Source organism: Ctenopharyngodon idella, chromosome 8 (assembly GCF_019924925.1).
Source record: "Ctenopharyngodon idella isolate HZGC_01 chromosome 8, HZGC01, whole genome shotgun sequence".
NCBI classification, from domain to species: domain Eukaryota; kingdom Metazoa; phylum Chordata; class Actinopteri; order Cypriniformes; family Xenocyprididae; genus Ctenopharyngodon; species Ctenopharyngodon idella.
The window spans coordinates 821,168-834,259 of record NC_067227.1 but is presented as its reverse complement, the minus strand read 5'-3'; the positions used below and the strand labels follow the sequence as shown (position 1 = coordinate 834,259).

At 43.5% G+C, this 13,092-nt stretch overlaps 1 protein-coding gene across 1 annotated transcript in view; it reads left to right on the top strand.

Annotated features, from left to right (window-relative positions):
- LOC127517166 (polymeric immunoglobulin receptor-like) overlaps positions 1 to 11,445 on the top strand; it is a 197,143-nt gene extending 185,698 nt beyond the window's left edge. Inside the window, exon 9 of the transcript XR_007931200.1 lies at positions 11,326 to 11,445. The gene's annotated coding sequence lies outside the window, so the exon portion shown is untranslated. The remainder of the gene's footprint in view (positions 1 to 11,325) is intronic.
- Positions 11,446 to 13,092: the final 1,647 nt, after the last annotated feature.

The window sequence follows — 13,092 nt, the reverse complement described above, 5'->3', positions numbered from 1 at the left end:
CCGTTACCCCCTTCCTCTCGTCCCAGCAGCCCTGGAACATCTACGCGGCGCCACTGTGTTCACCAAGCTGGACCTCCGCAGCGCGTACAACCTCATCAGAATACGTGAGGGGGACGAGTGGAAAACGGCTTTCGTGACCCCTACTGGCCATTATGAGTACCTCGTCATGCCGTATGGACTGGTCAACGCCCCCTCCGTATTCCAAGACTTCATGCATGAGGTGCTCCGGGAGTTCCTGCACCGGTCTGTCCTGGTCTACATTGACGACATTTTGATCTACTCCCGGAGCCTGGCCGAACATCGCCGACACGTTGCGGAGGTCCTCCAACGCCTGAGAGATTACCACCTCTTCCTGAAAGCCGAGAAGTGCACCTTCCATCAGCCTTCCGTGCAATTCCTCGGCTACAACATCGACCACAGTGGCGTCCGCATGGACGAGAGGAAGGTCACTGCAGTAAAAGAATGGCCCATTCCCTCCACTATTAAAGAATTACAAAGATTCCTAGGATTTGCCAACTTCTACCGCCGTTTCATCCAGCACTACAGTTCCATCACCGGTTCACTCACCAACCTCCTCCGTGGTAAGCCCAAGTCTCTGTCCTGGACCCCAGCCGCCACCCAAGCCTTTGAGGCCCTCAAGACCGCCTTCACGACCGCTCCCCTCCTGGCTCACCCTGACCCAGAGCTCCCCTTCATCGTCAAGGTTGACGCCTCAACCACCGGAGTGGGAGCGGTGTTATCCCAGCAGCAGGGGAATCCCAGCAGACGCCATCCATGCGCTTTCTTCTCCAGGAAACTCAACCCGGCGGAAGTTAATTATGACATCGGCAACCGCGAACTCCTCGCCATCAAACTTGCCCTGGAAGAATGGAGGCATTGGCTTGAGGGAGCTAAACACCCTTTTGTAGTCTTAACAGACCACAAGAACCTAGGATACTTACGAGAAGCCAAGAGACTAAACCCCCGCCAGGCCAGATGGGCTCTATTCTTCACGAGATTTAATTTCACCATCTTCTACCGCCCCGGATCAAAGAATGTGAAAGCCGATGCCCTTTCCCGTATCCACAGCCTCGATGAGAGCAACGAGGATCCAGAGCCCATCATCCCCGAACGACTCGTAATGAGTCCCATCTCCTGGTCGGAAGAGACGCTCCCCGAGTCCAATGCCTCCACCAGCATTCCGCCGGGTTGTCCCCCCGGATTGAAGTATGTACCCCGGTCACGACGCACACCCCTCATCCACTCAACTCATACTTCACTGGGCACTGGCCACCCCGGGGTCAACGAAACCCTCTCGCTGTTAAAACAGCACTTCTGGTGGCCCAACATGACATCCAACGTCAGGAGGTACGTACAAGGGTGCAGGGAATGTGCCGTCTCCAAAAGTCCACGCCATCTTCCCTCCGGAAAACTCCAGCCTCTGCCCATTCCCACTCGTCCCTGGTCACACCTAGGAGTGGACTTCATTACCGACCTTCCCGTCTCCGATGGATGCACATGTGTACTGGTAATCGTCGACCGCTTTTCCAAGTCCTGTCGTTTAATTCCCCTGCCTGGACTCCCCACTGCCATGGAAACGGCAGAGCTATTATTCAACCATGTATTCCGCTACTTTGGATTACCTGAAGACATTGTATCAGACCGTGGATCCCAATTCACCTCCCGAGTCTGGAAGGCCTTCTTCAAACTCCTAGGTGTGACCATAAGTCTCTCCTCCGGAAACCATCCCCAGACGAACGGGCAGATGGAGAGGAAGATACAGGAGATCGGCCGTTTCCTACGTACCTTCTGTCACGGCCACCAGGACTCCTGGAACCAGTTCCTGGGCTGGGCCGAGTACGCCCAGAACTCACTCCGTCAACCCACTACAGGCCTTACACCTTTCCAATGCGTGATCGGCTACCAGCCCCCACTCTTCCCCTGGGATGGGGAACCATCAGACGTTCCGGCGGTGGATTACTGGTTCCGGGAGAGCGAGAGGGTCTGGGACTCAGCACATCTGCAACTCCAGCGAGCCCTACGCAGGCGCAGGTTGACAGCCGACCTTCGACGCTCCCACGCACCCAACTACCAGCCAGGGTAGAAAGTTTGGCTGTCAACCAGGGACCTCAGGATGCGCCTGCCCTGTAGGAAGCTGAGTCCTAGGTTCGTTGGCCCCTTCACCATCATCCGGCAAGTCAACCCCGTCACCTATCACCTGCAACTCCCTCCTGAGTATCGCATTCACCCAGTTTTCCATGTATCACTCCTGAAGCCTCACCATCCCTCTGTCCTTCCCTCCACAGAGCCTGGCAACCCCGAAGATCCCCCTCCTCCACTCATCGCAGAAGACGGAGTAGCCTACCAGGTGAAAGACATCTTGGACTCCCGGCGTCGTGGTGGGTCCCTTGAATACCTGGTCGACTGGGAAGGTTATGGCCCCGAAGAACGCTCATGGGTCCCGAGGAATGATGTTATAGATCCCAGCCTCCTTGACGACTTCCACGCCAGACATCCCAGCAAGCCAGCTCCCCGAGGCAGAGGTCGACCACCACGACGTCGGGGTCCGCGGTCCTCAGGAGCGGACCGTGGAGGGGGGGGTAAAGTCACAGACACGCCAGGCTCTACACTCACCCAATCACAACGCACTCCCTCTCCTGAGTATTAACAAGCCACAGCTGACGCTCATTCTGCACTCATCACCACAGCCACATAAAAGACACTCCAGATCACTCAGTCACTGTCTGGTCTCGTTAACACATACCAGTGTTCACTTACCTCCAGGACTCCCTTGCTCATCTACTTACCTGTCTCCAGCGTCCTCAGTGATTCCCAGTGTCTCCTCGTCTCCTGTGCTTCTCCGGTGTGTTGTCTGTTCCACGTCTCCTGACATCCACGCTCCCTAAGAATACACAGACAAGTATCAGTTCCAGTTCATCGGCTCATCGATCTATTCATCTGCCATCACTCACCTGCACTCTGCTCACGCTCTGCATTACCTGAAATAAACCTGTTAATCCTTACCTGTGTCTCCGCTCCCTTCTGTATGTAACAAATAGATGTTAAAGGTACAAAACAGATTTTAGTAGTAGTATGCATTGTTGAATTTACTTGTCTACATTCAAATTTTCTTGTTTGTAAATTACAGTTTTATACTGTAAAATTGACAGTTCTGTAAATGTGTTTACAGTTTTTCTTTTTTTTTTGCAAAATTATTCTGGCAACCATAGCTGCCAAAATTATTTTGTAAAAACTACGGAATATTTTTTACAGTGTAATGTTAACTTAAAATTGTGTAACAGGACATAAATGAGGACTTTGCCTCCTCATTTTAAAACACCATCGCACACCACTGGTTACTAAGTGGTTAATTGTTCTGTTCTACTACAAGCTAGTCGTTCCATCATCACGAGCAAAACATGACACTGCATGTTAGCACGGGACAGATTTACCACGTCATGGTCATTTCAGAAGCGGAATATTATAGCATAGCAAAGTTGAATGAAAAATCATTATCAGAGATGGCTGTTTAGTGTAAAATGACCAAGTGATTGTGTCATAACTATGACAAGTTCGACAACCAGCGTGGACCTGCCAAACGAACATAGTTTCAACAGAAAAAAAATAAATAAAAATTAGTTTTACATGAATTCAGTGCATATCAAGAAATAAATTAAAAACATAAAATAAATGCATTTCTTTATGCTGTAATAGTGCAGTTGAAGTCACAGACAGACAGGCATTGTGTTGTGGGAGTGCAGATTATGAGAATCTGTTTATGCTGGAGAGATTTATATTAATGGTACAAACAATCATGACAGGTGCACTAAACAAATATCTGGAGAATCACAAGGCAGATGCTACTGTAGGAAGACAAGCATCAGAGGCACGCCCCAGTCCTAACTGTAAGTGTTTACAGCTTTAGCTATATAGAATAGATTCAAAAGGGTTTAAAATGGTATGTGGCAATGCCATGTCTGATTGTATGAGCATAAACAGGGATGTTTCCAGGCAGATGTCCTATGATGACATTATTGACACTTTTGCAGCAATTAATTCTAGGCGTGTCCACTTTTAAATAGTAAACATATGCTCAAATATCAATCCAATATCCAAGGTCAATTTGTTTTAAGTCCTTGTAGATGTTTACCAGTTACTTCATTTGAACATGTATGTGCATAAAAGTGGTAACTGGTTATTACTGAATAATAATACTTATAGCTTATAACATATCATATTGCGACGGACAATGGACATTTTATGAACTTTACTCAAGAATACTACAACAAGCTCCTTTCATTTCAGTAAAGCTGTTACCAGAAAATTAAAATGTCATTGGACAAAATAGATTTGGGCTAATGCCGCGTTCCAGGCAACCCGTAACCCGTGTTTTTCCAACCTTCTACCCATGAAAGTGCACTAGAACAGCAGTCAAACCCGTGCCTCTTGCATTTTGTTTGGTCACACCACAAGGTGTCACTGTGGCCTCAAAGGTTCACCCTTGCCACTCTGAGCTCGATTGCTGATGTCTGATGGAAAACACACCTCCCTCATTTCCATATGGACAAAGAAATGTAGAAATAAATAAATGTAGACATAAATACATATATAAAGTATATAAAAGGTATAAAGAATATAAAATGTATAAAAGGTATACATACACATTGTTTTTTTTACACTTTAAATATTTATGTATTTATTCATTTATTATTATTATTTTCCATTTCTTTCTATATTTATTTATGTATATATTTATTTATTATTTTGGCAGCTTTGGTATTCCATAGTGCAGGGGTGTCCAATCCTGCTCCAGGAGGGCCACTGTCCTGCAGAGTTTAGCTTCAACCCCATTTAAACACCTGAAGCAGCTAATCAAGGTCTGATTAGGTGTACTAGAAACTTCCATATAGGTGTGTTGAGGCGAGTTGGAGTTAAAGGGGTCACGAACTGTGTTGTTTTATTGTTTTATAATGTTTCCTAGGGTGCACTTATAATGATAGTATGCTTTTTACATCCAAAATTGTTATAATTTATAAATAAAAGAAATTTTTTCCTACCCTGATTTATCCTCTGATTTGAACGCTCTGTTTTAAGGGGCGTGTCTGCTGTGAGACTTCAGTGTAAACGCCCACTGCTGTGATTGGCTGACATCTTTCCATTTGAAATAGAATTTAAGTATTACTCTCTCTTTTAGCGCGTTTTTACTATTACAGCTCTCAAGGTTAACTAATCGTGAAAAGTATGGAAACATGTGTAGCAAATTTCAATTTGAAATGAAATATGTAAAATGGCAATGCATTTCTGTATTTGAATTTACATTTTCCATACCATATGTGCAATGTTTGGAGCAAAATGATAATTCAAATTTAACAATATAATTTACATTTGCTATTTCCTAACATAGTTTTAACATATAATTTAAACATATATTTTAACGCTTTATAAGTTGCAAAATTAAAATGAAAATGTATTACAGAAATTATTATATATGTTTAACACGTTCAAGCAAAAATTGTAGCAAAATTATCATTTAAATGTTATTTTTTTAATTGCATTTGCACTCACGGTTAAGACACTTGCGATTGCATTTTCATTAAATGTCCCGCAATGAATGTAGCAAAATTCAATGTGAATTTGAAAATGCATTCTGAGCCGATCACGTCTCCGCCCCGCCCTGTCGATCACTGCGTCAAGGCGGGGCCAGGTGTTGGAAACATGGCGGCAGCAGAGCTAAGAAGAGCGAGGCATAAACTGATGAAGCTGAGCAAAAACAGAGAAATGTCAGTGTTTCTGAAGATTATGCGCGTCCGTCAGTGATAGAAGGTACGTTATTAGAGGCATAGATATTTATTGTTGTTAGGACGACTCGTAGAGAACGCGCCTGGTGCTCGTGCACCTTATCGTGAGGTGAGCGCGCTTGCGTGTCTGTATAAATGCTGAAACAGACGCGTCGAGTGAGCGGTGATTTACAGCAGGTTCCTTTACTCAGAGAAATAATCTTAGACAAGTTGTCCGAGATTATTGCTTGCTCAGTATGGTTGTATATTTTTCTCTTTTTATCGTTCTGATTGTTTATCCATCATATTAATAAAACGATATAGTCCAGGATGCTAATGAGTATTATTTATGTAATAATAATAATAATTTCTATTCCCAAAAAAAAAATAATGGTTTAAATTCAAATACAGAAATGCATTGCCATTTTACATATTGCATTGCCATTTTGCATATTACATTTCAAACTGAAATTTGCTATACATATGCTTCCATAGAAAAGTACTTCATTACATTTAGATCTATGGCATTATATTTAGATTGTGGCATGAAAGGTTGCAGTGATGAACATTGTAGCCTATCACAGACATGTTGAGCGCATGAAAGCAGTGATCTCGTCATTGCGACTCAATTTCTGCACACTAACAAATGCTTTCATCTTCACTAACAGTACAAACGCGATATAATTAAGAGATTCGTTGAATAAAACGGGAGTTTTGTGTGTCAGTCCAACGTGATCTCATGGGAATACGTGTGTATTTTTACGTAATTGTGGCTCTACCACACGTACATTTACTTACGTTTTCATACACAAAAAATATTGACGTATTTATATCGCTAAAACGTAAAAATACTTTATTAACAGCAAAAAATAAAACGTACATCATGTAACGTAAAGTGTGAATGTATATGAATTCCTATGTATTAATATTAAAATCGTGGCGTTAATGATGTTTTTAGTCGAATTTATTGAAAGCAGTTTACTCATCTAGCTACTTAATATGAAATAACATTTCTGTTCGTGACTTGTGCTGCTCGTTTCGGAGGATTACATAATGTTAAACAAGACTACAATTTGAAACCTTATGAATAAAATTTCTAAAATTTTATGAATAAAAGATCTGGAGCTGATCCCTGTGCTGAAGAGACGTCTGTGAAGGAGAGCAGAAGATAGAGCTTCATCACACGAGTCCAGATGATTTTCTCAGTGATATTAATCATCAGTTTATTGAAAACCATGACTAATTTCTATTCAGCAGATCACTGTGTTATTTATCATGTTGCTTAAAATCATTGAAGTTTGAAGCAGATTCTATTCAAGTAGGATTATTATTAATTTAGATGATATGTCTGTTTAACAGAGCAAAACCACAAACTACAGTTAAAAAGAGGAAGTATAAAAAACTCTAATACTTCTTAATACACTCTAATATTTTTATACAGTTATAGTTATTTGTTCATTCCACATTTATATACTAATTTTTTACTGTTCATGCAACTTATATTGTCTTTGTCAGCATCTGCAAATGGCTGTTTTTGTTGTCATTCTACAGCAGTATATGAATGCAGGACTCGAAGATCTTGTGGTTTGAAAGCGTTTAGTGTTTAGTTCTCTCTGTGTCTGTTAATCTCGGATCACTGCAGTGTCTGGTGTTGCAGCATTAGTGTGGTCATTTGGATGGAGTAGAAGTGCAGGTTTTAGTGCTGCTGTGAGTCCTTTTACCACACTTGTACTGTAGTTAACTGCAGTTAATGGTGCTTATCCAGTGACCCTGCAATGCACTGTATTATTCAGTGTGAAACCACAAGCTTAAATTCTGAAAACTCAAACAGCTTGCAGTTCTGTTTTCTAAGTGTCTGTGCATCAGCAAACATGAATTCTGACATCAGAAACATGTATCTGTATCATGAGAAAAGTGGTGTCAAGTTCTGTATGTAAAAAGAAAAAAAAAAGCATTCTTTAGAAATTCATTTTTTCATTTTTAAATTCTCAGAATTTAAAAATTCTCAGAAACATCATCATCACAAGCCATTCATCAGTCAAAACTTCACCAAGCACAGGCGTTTCCAGAACTTCTACATCACTGGCGTCTCCAAACACATCAGCAGGTGATCTTGTGCTGAAATACAAACATGATCAATGGGTGTAGCTTGTGAGGAGGCCTGAAAATACATAAAGAAATAGTCAAAAGAAATGTAAAAAAATAATAAAATAAATGTGTATTTCCCTATTTGTTTAATTGTATTTTCCCACATTTATTTATTTTTTCATTTATATTTATTAATATGTTTTTATTCATTTTTTTTTTCCACATTTATTTATTTATACATTTCTTTGTCCGTATGGTAATGAAGGGGGCGCGTTTTACTTCAGACATAGCAATCAAGCTCAAGGGGGAAGCTTTGAGGCCACAGTGACACTTGTGGTGTGACCAAACGAAATGCAAGTGGTTTGTGGACATGCCTTTGCAAGTTACACAGGGAATGAATGACTTGATGAATGACTAGATGGGCAATATGGCCAAATTCCTATATCACGGTTTAAGTAATTTAATATCACCGTAACTGTATGTATAGCCTATATGGTGATCATACATACTCTTTATCCTGGACATGGCCATAAAAAATCGTCCAGTCAGGATTTCTAAACTGTCTTGGCACACATGAACAGAAATGGCATCTTCAACAGATCTGATGACAGACACAAAAGCGCGTACATCAAGACAGTATAAAAAAAACAAATTTAGTACACAACTTATTAAAAAAAGCATACTTTGTACAATCAAGCAGAAGAGCCCAGAATATGAAAGCAACAAGCTCAACTGCATGTTAAACATTTTAGTCCAGTTAAGCTTGTTGCTTTCATATTCTGGGTTCTTCTGCTCATCTGTATGCTTTATAAATAATTATTTACACAGACATGGTGTTAAACTGCCTTATTATGAAGCAGAGACTTCCATCAGCACCTCTCTGTGCAGATCAGGCAGATAACAGAGCAGGTGAGGGACTGCACTGTTTCACCTATACCAGATGATCAGCCTCAAGCTACGTCAAGGTATCGTACCCCTGCTCAGAGATTCGATGTTCCTCCTCATGCTCAGCCTCATCCATATGCTGAAACCATCCACTGTGATGAGGAAGAGTCCAGACTGAGACAACTATTATCTATACTTGGGTGTCAGAGAATCCTATCCTACACGACGATCTGAGGATGAACCCAGATCTGCAGTGCCATGCTTCCAGGAGAGAACCTACAGAGGACCGAAGCCATCTATACCCTCCATGACGACATCAGATCCAAGAGAGTTTTCAAGGTTGTGCATGGCATTAGAGAACCCTCGTTTCACATATCAGATCCTCACAGATCATCTACAATTAGACTGTGGGTCACATGTGTCATGACTTCAAAGTAGACTCCCTCATGAGCTGAGAACTAGCTTCGAGAGATACATACACTCACTGAGGGTAACTATACCTACTCTCCTTGATTCCTCTAACTGGTTGGAGTACGAGCTCCAAGTACAAGATTATAGCTCCAGGAGGACAGGTCTCCCAGCAGAACACAGTAGTAAGAAAAGGCAGGACCACCGTAACCCAAGGGCTTTTAGATAACCAACCTGCATCTTGCTGGGCACAGAGAAACCCATGACTGGGAGTGAAATCCAAGCAGCCGCTCCAGAGGTAATATCTAAATCTGTCAGATTCAAAGGGAGATTGCGTGCATATTGCCCCTATTGTGACAATGCCAATCACTTCTTAAATGGGTGTGCCAATTTTAAAGAGCTCACTAAAGAACAAAAGGAATCTTGGATCCGTAAGAACAATCAGTGCTGGTGCTGTGGACAGAGTCATCATGCCTCAAAATGCAACCTGAAAGCACCCTGTAAGACGTGCTATAGGAAACACCTCTGTATATACTTCATTATGTAAATGGATGGACTGCATATAGCAAAACTGAAATGGACACTAAAGACAACTCCTGTCTGGTTAACACCACCAAGGACACCCTGTATGTAGATCGCTCTATCTACAGCCACAAGGTTCTTCTAAAGGTGAGCAAAGTCATCATCAACAGGGACAAATCTATTGAGGCATATACTGTATTAGACGATGGGGTGGAGAGGACCATACTGCTCCATACAGCAGCACAGCAGTTAAATCTGAAGGGGCAGCCTGAGGACCTAATACTGCGAACGGTGAGGCAGGACCAAGAGGTCCTTCATGGGATGGCAGTCTCATTCACTGTGTCTCTTGTCACTAACCGACACAAGAAATTCCCCATTCAAGGTGCCTTTACAGCCGAAAGGCTTGGTCTCGCTGAGCAAACTCACCCTGTTGTTGGCTGGATTGCCTTTGCAGCAAATAGACAGAGTTCAGCCTATACTGCTAATTGGCTCACAGTGTCCACACCTTGTTACCCCAGTTGAGCCTGTTCGCCTAGGCTCTCCAGGTGGACCTGCTGCAGTTTAAACTTGGCTAGTCTGGATGCTACAAGGCCCTACACAAGATCAAGCACAGGCTCAACACTCACCTTGCCATCTCCCCCAATGCTGATCTGTTTGCCCAAGTGGCAAAGCTATGGCAGGTGGATGTAATTCCATACAACAGTGAGAAAGTATTGATGCAGTCAACTTGATCAAGAGGCCATCAGACTTTTACAAGACAAAATGGTGACAGTTAAAGTGGATTGTGTCATTCGGTTTGCGACTTCGTCAGGGACTGCAAGATACCAATGAATCTACCCTTGGACTGCTCTTGCATTGTGAGTCAGACACTTTGCACTACACAGGGAAGTGAATCAGAGCGAAAACACTGGTGCAGCGCCTATGGGATAAAAAGCCAGAAGATCTGCTCAGCTTATGGAGTTCATGGGAGAAGAAACTGGGTAATCTGGAAAAATATCACTGCCAAGATGCTATTCCAGTCCATACATGGATTTCCCAAATAGCAGATGTGATATACACGTATTCTGTGACTCATCTGAGCAGGCCTATGAATCTGTGGCAGATTTGTGAATAGAAAACACAGAAGGCCAAGTTGAAGTTGCATTTTGAGTGGCCAGATCACGTGTTACCCCCCCGAAAGCAACCCACACAGCAGGAGACTCCTAGGTGGATCCGCATTCAAGTCGCCAAACCCGTGTGACTGTCACATTCGTTTTGGCACCGCCCAGAGGATCAGCTCCGCCTCCGGGCGGCACCGTAAATTCTATTGTCAATCAGCGGATCCTGAGCAGACCCATGTCGGATCCGCAGACGCGCACACACCTTTACTGTAACGGTTGTATCAATTTGCGGATCCCAAACGGACCCGCCGCGGAAGTAAGGTTTTAATCGTGGATGCGGAGCGGATGCAGCGCGGAGCCACGGCGGGTCCGCGATCCGCCTTCATTGCAGATCCGTCACTGCGTGCAAGTGGACGCCGATACGGGTCCATTCGCGTATACGTTCCATACGTTCCGTACGCGATACCACCGTGGCCGATCCGCCACAGAATACTTTTGCTGTGTGGGAACAGTCTATACCTCGCCTTGAACTATGTGCAGCTCTGAGTGGTGCCTAGCCCTCCAAGGTCGTTGTCACAGAACTCACCATCCCCATCTGTTCCTTAACACTCTGGTCAGATTCTACGACTGTGCTTGCCTGGCTGTTGTCAAGTTCTTGTTGTTACAAGGTGTTTGTGGGAACTCAGGTGGCGGAAATACAAGAGCTCACAGCATCTGTTACCTGTTACATATGATCCAAGGACAATCCTGCTGACAGCATCACAAGATAAAATACTTGTGTGACCTAGTTTAAGGAAGCCAGTGGAATCAAAGTCCTTCATTTTCTCAAACTGCCACCAGCGAATTGTCCCGAGCAACCTTCCTGGCCTGCTGAAGAAGAGAGTAACGAGCTAAGGCAGTCTGCATTTTGTGGATCGACTACAGTTATACCTTTGCCAAATCCACAGCAGTATGACACACTGGCCGATTTCATAAAGAGATGCAGTCAGCAGCTTTACGGGGTGGTGAACATTACATGCACTGACAAACACAGAGCGGTAGAACAAACAGTGCTTTGTCACATGCAGATTGTGTCCTTCCCTACCGAGATGGTCCAACTGAAGTTCAGGAAACCAGTATCAGGTGCAAGCAGGCTGGCTTCTCTCTCTCCTGAGTTTGACCCTATCACTGGACTTATTTGTGTGGGTGGCTGTTTAAGATGCTGCAGTGAGACAGAATTGGATTGTGTCCATCCCATCGTCCTTGCTCTTCAACATCCTGTGACCAAACTCATTATCAAGGATTATGATGAGAAGCTGCACTACCCTGGGTCAGAACGAGTGTTCGCAGAGATAAGGAGAACCTACTGGGTATTGCAGGGCCGTGAAGCAGTTTGGCGACACCAGCGACATTGTGTGGAGTGTCGAAGATGGAAGGGACAACCAGAAGTTCCTCGTATGGCTGACTTGCCACTTGCGAGACAACAGCTCTTTAAGCCTGCCTGCCTTCTCAACTGGCATGGACTGTTTTGGTCCCTACATGATTAAGGTAGGACGCCAAAATGAGAAGAGGTGGGGCATATTATTAATTATGACCAGGGCAGTGTATATAGCTCTGTTGGCGAGCATAGATTCAGACTCCTTCCTGATGGCCCTTCATCTTTCGATTTGGGAAACCTTATGTGATCAAGGCACTAACTTCAAGGGTGGAGAACGAGAACTGAATGAATCCTTTGCTGCCTTGCATCATGAGCTACAAGGTCACCTCACTTCCCAGCAAATCAAGTTTGTGTTTAATCCACTGTGGTGGATGCTGGGAGAGGGAGATCCGTTCAATCAAAACAGCTCTCCAAGTTACCATTGGCGCGCAGACTGTGACGGAAGAAGTCCTGAGAATAGTCTTGACTGAAATTGAAGAGATTTTCAACTCAAAACCTCTTGGTTACACCTCTTCAGATATTTCTGTCATTGCGCTGAGCAGACATGCAGAATGGGAAATCTTTTCATGAGTAATCCGCTTCATCTCACGTTTGTCTGCAGCATCCCAAAGTTACTGATGTAATATAGCTGTGCGTGCATATAAAGTAAGTGTATATGGTTGTTCTTCATTTAAATCTGCCAATTGTTCTCATGCCGCGAGTGAGACACATCCAGTGCCATAGCGTCATATGTACACTGCTCAAAAAATTAAAGGAACACTTGGAAAACACATCAGATCTCAATAGGGGAAAATATCATGCTGGATATCTATACTGATATGGTCTGGGTAATGTGTTAGGAATGAAAGAATGCCACATCGTTTGATGGAAATGAAAATTATCAGCCTACAAAAATGATGCAGCAGGCTAGTCCATT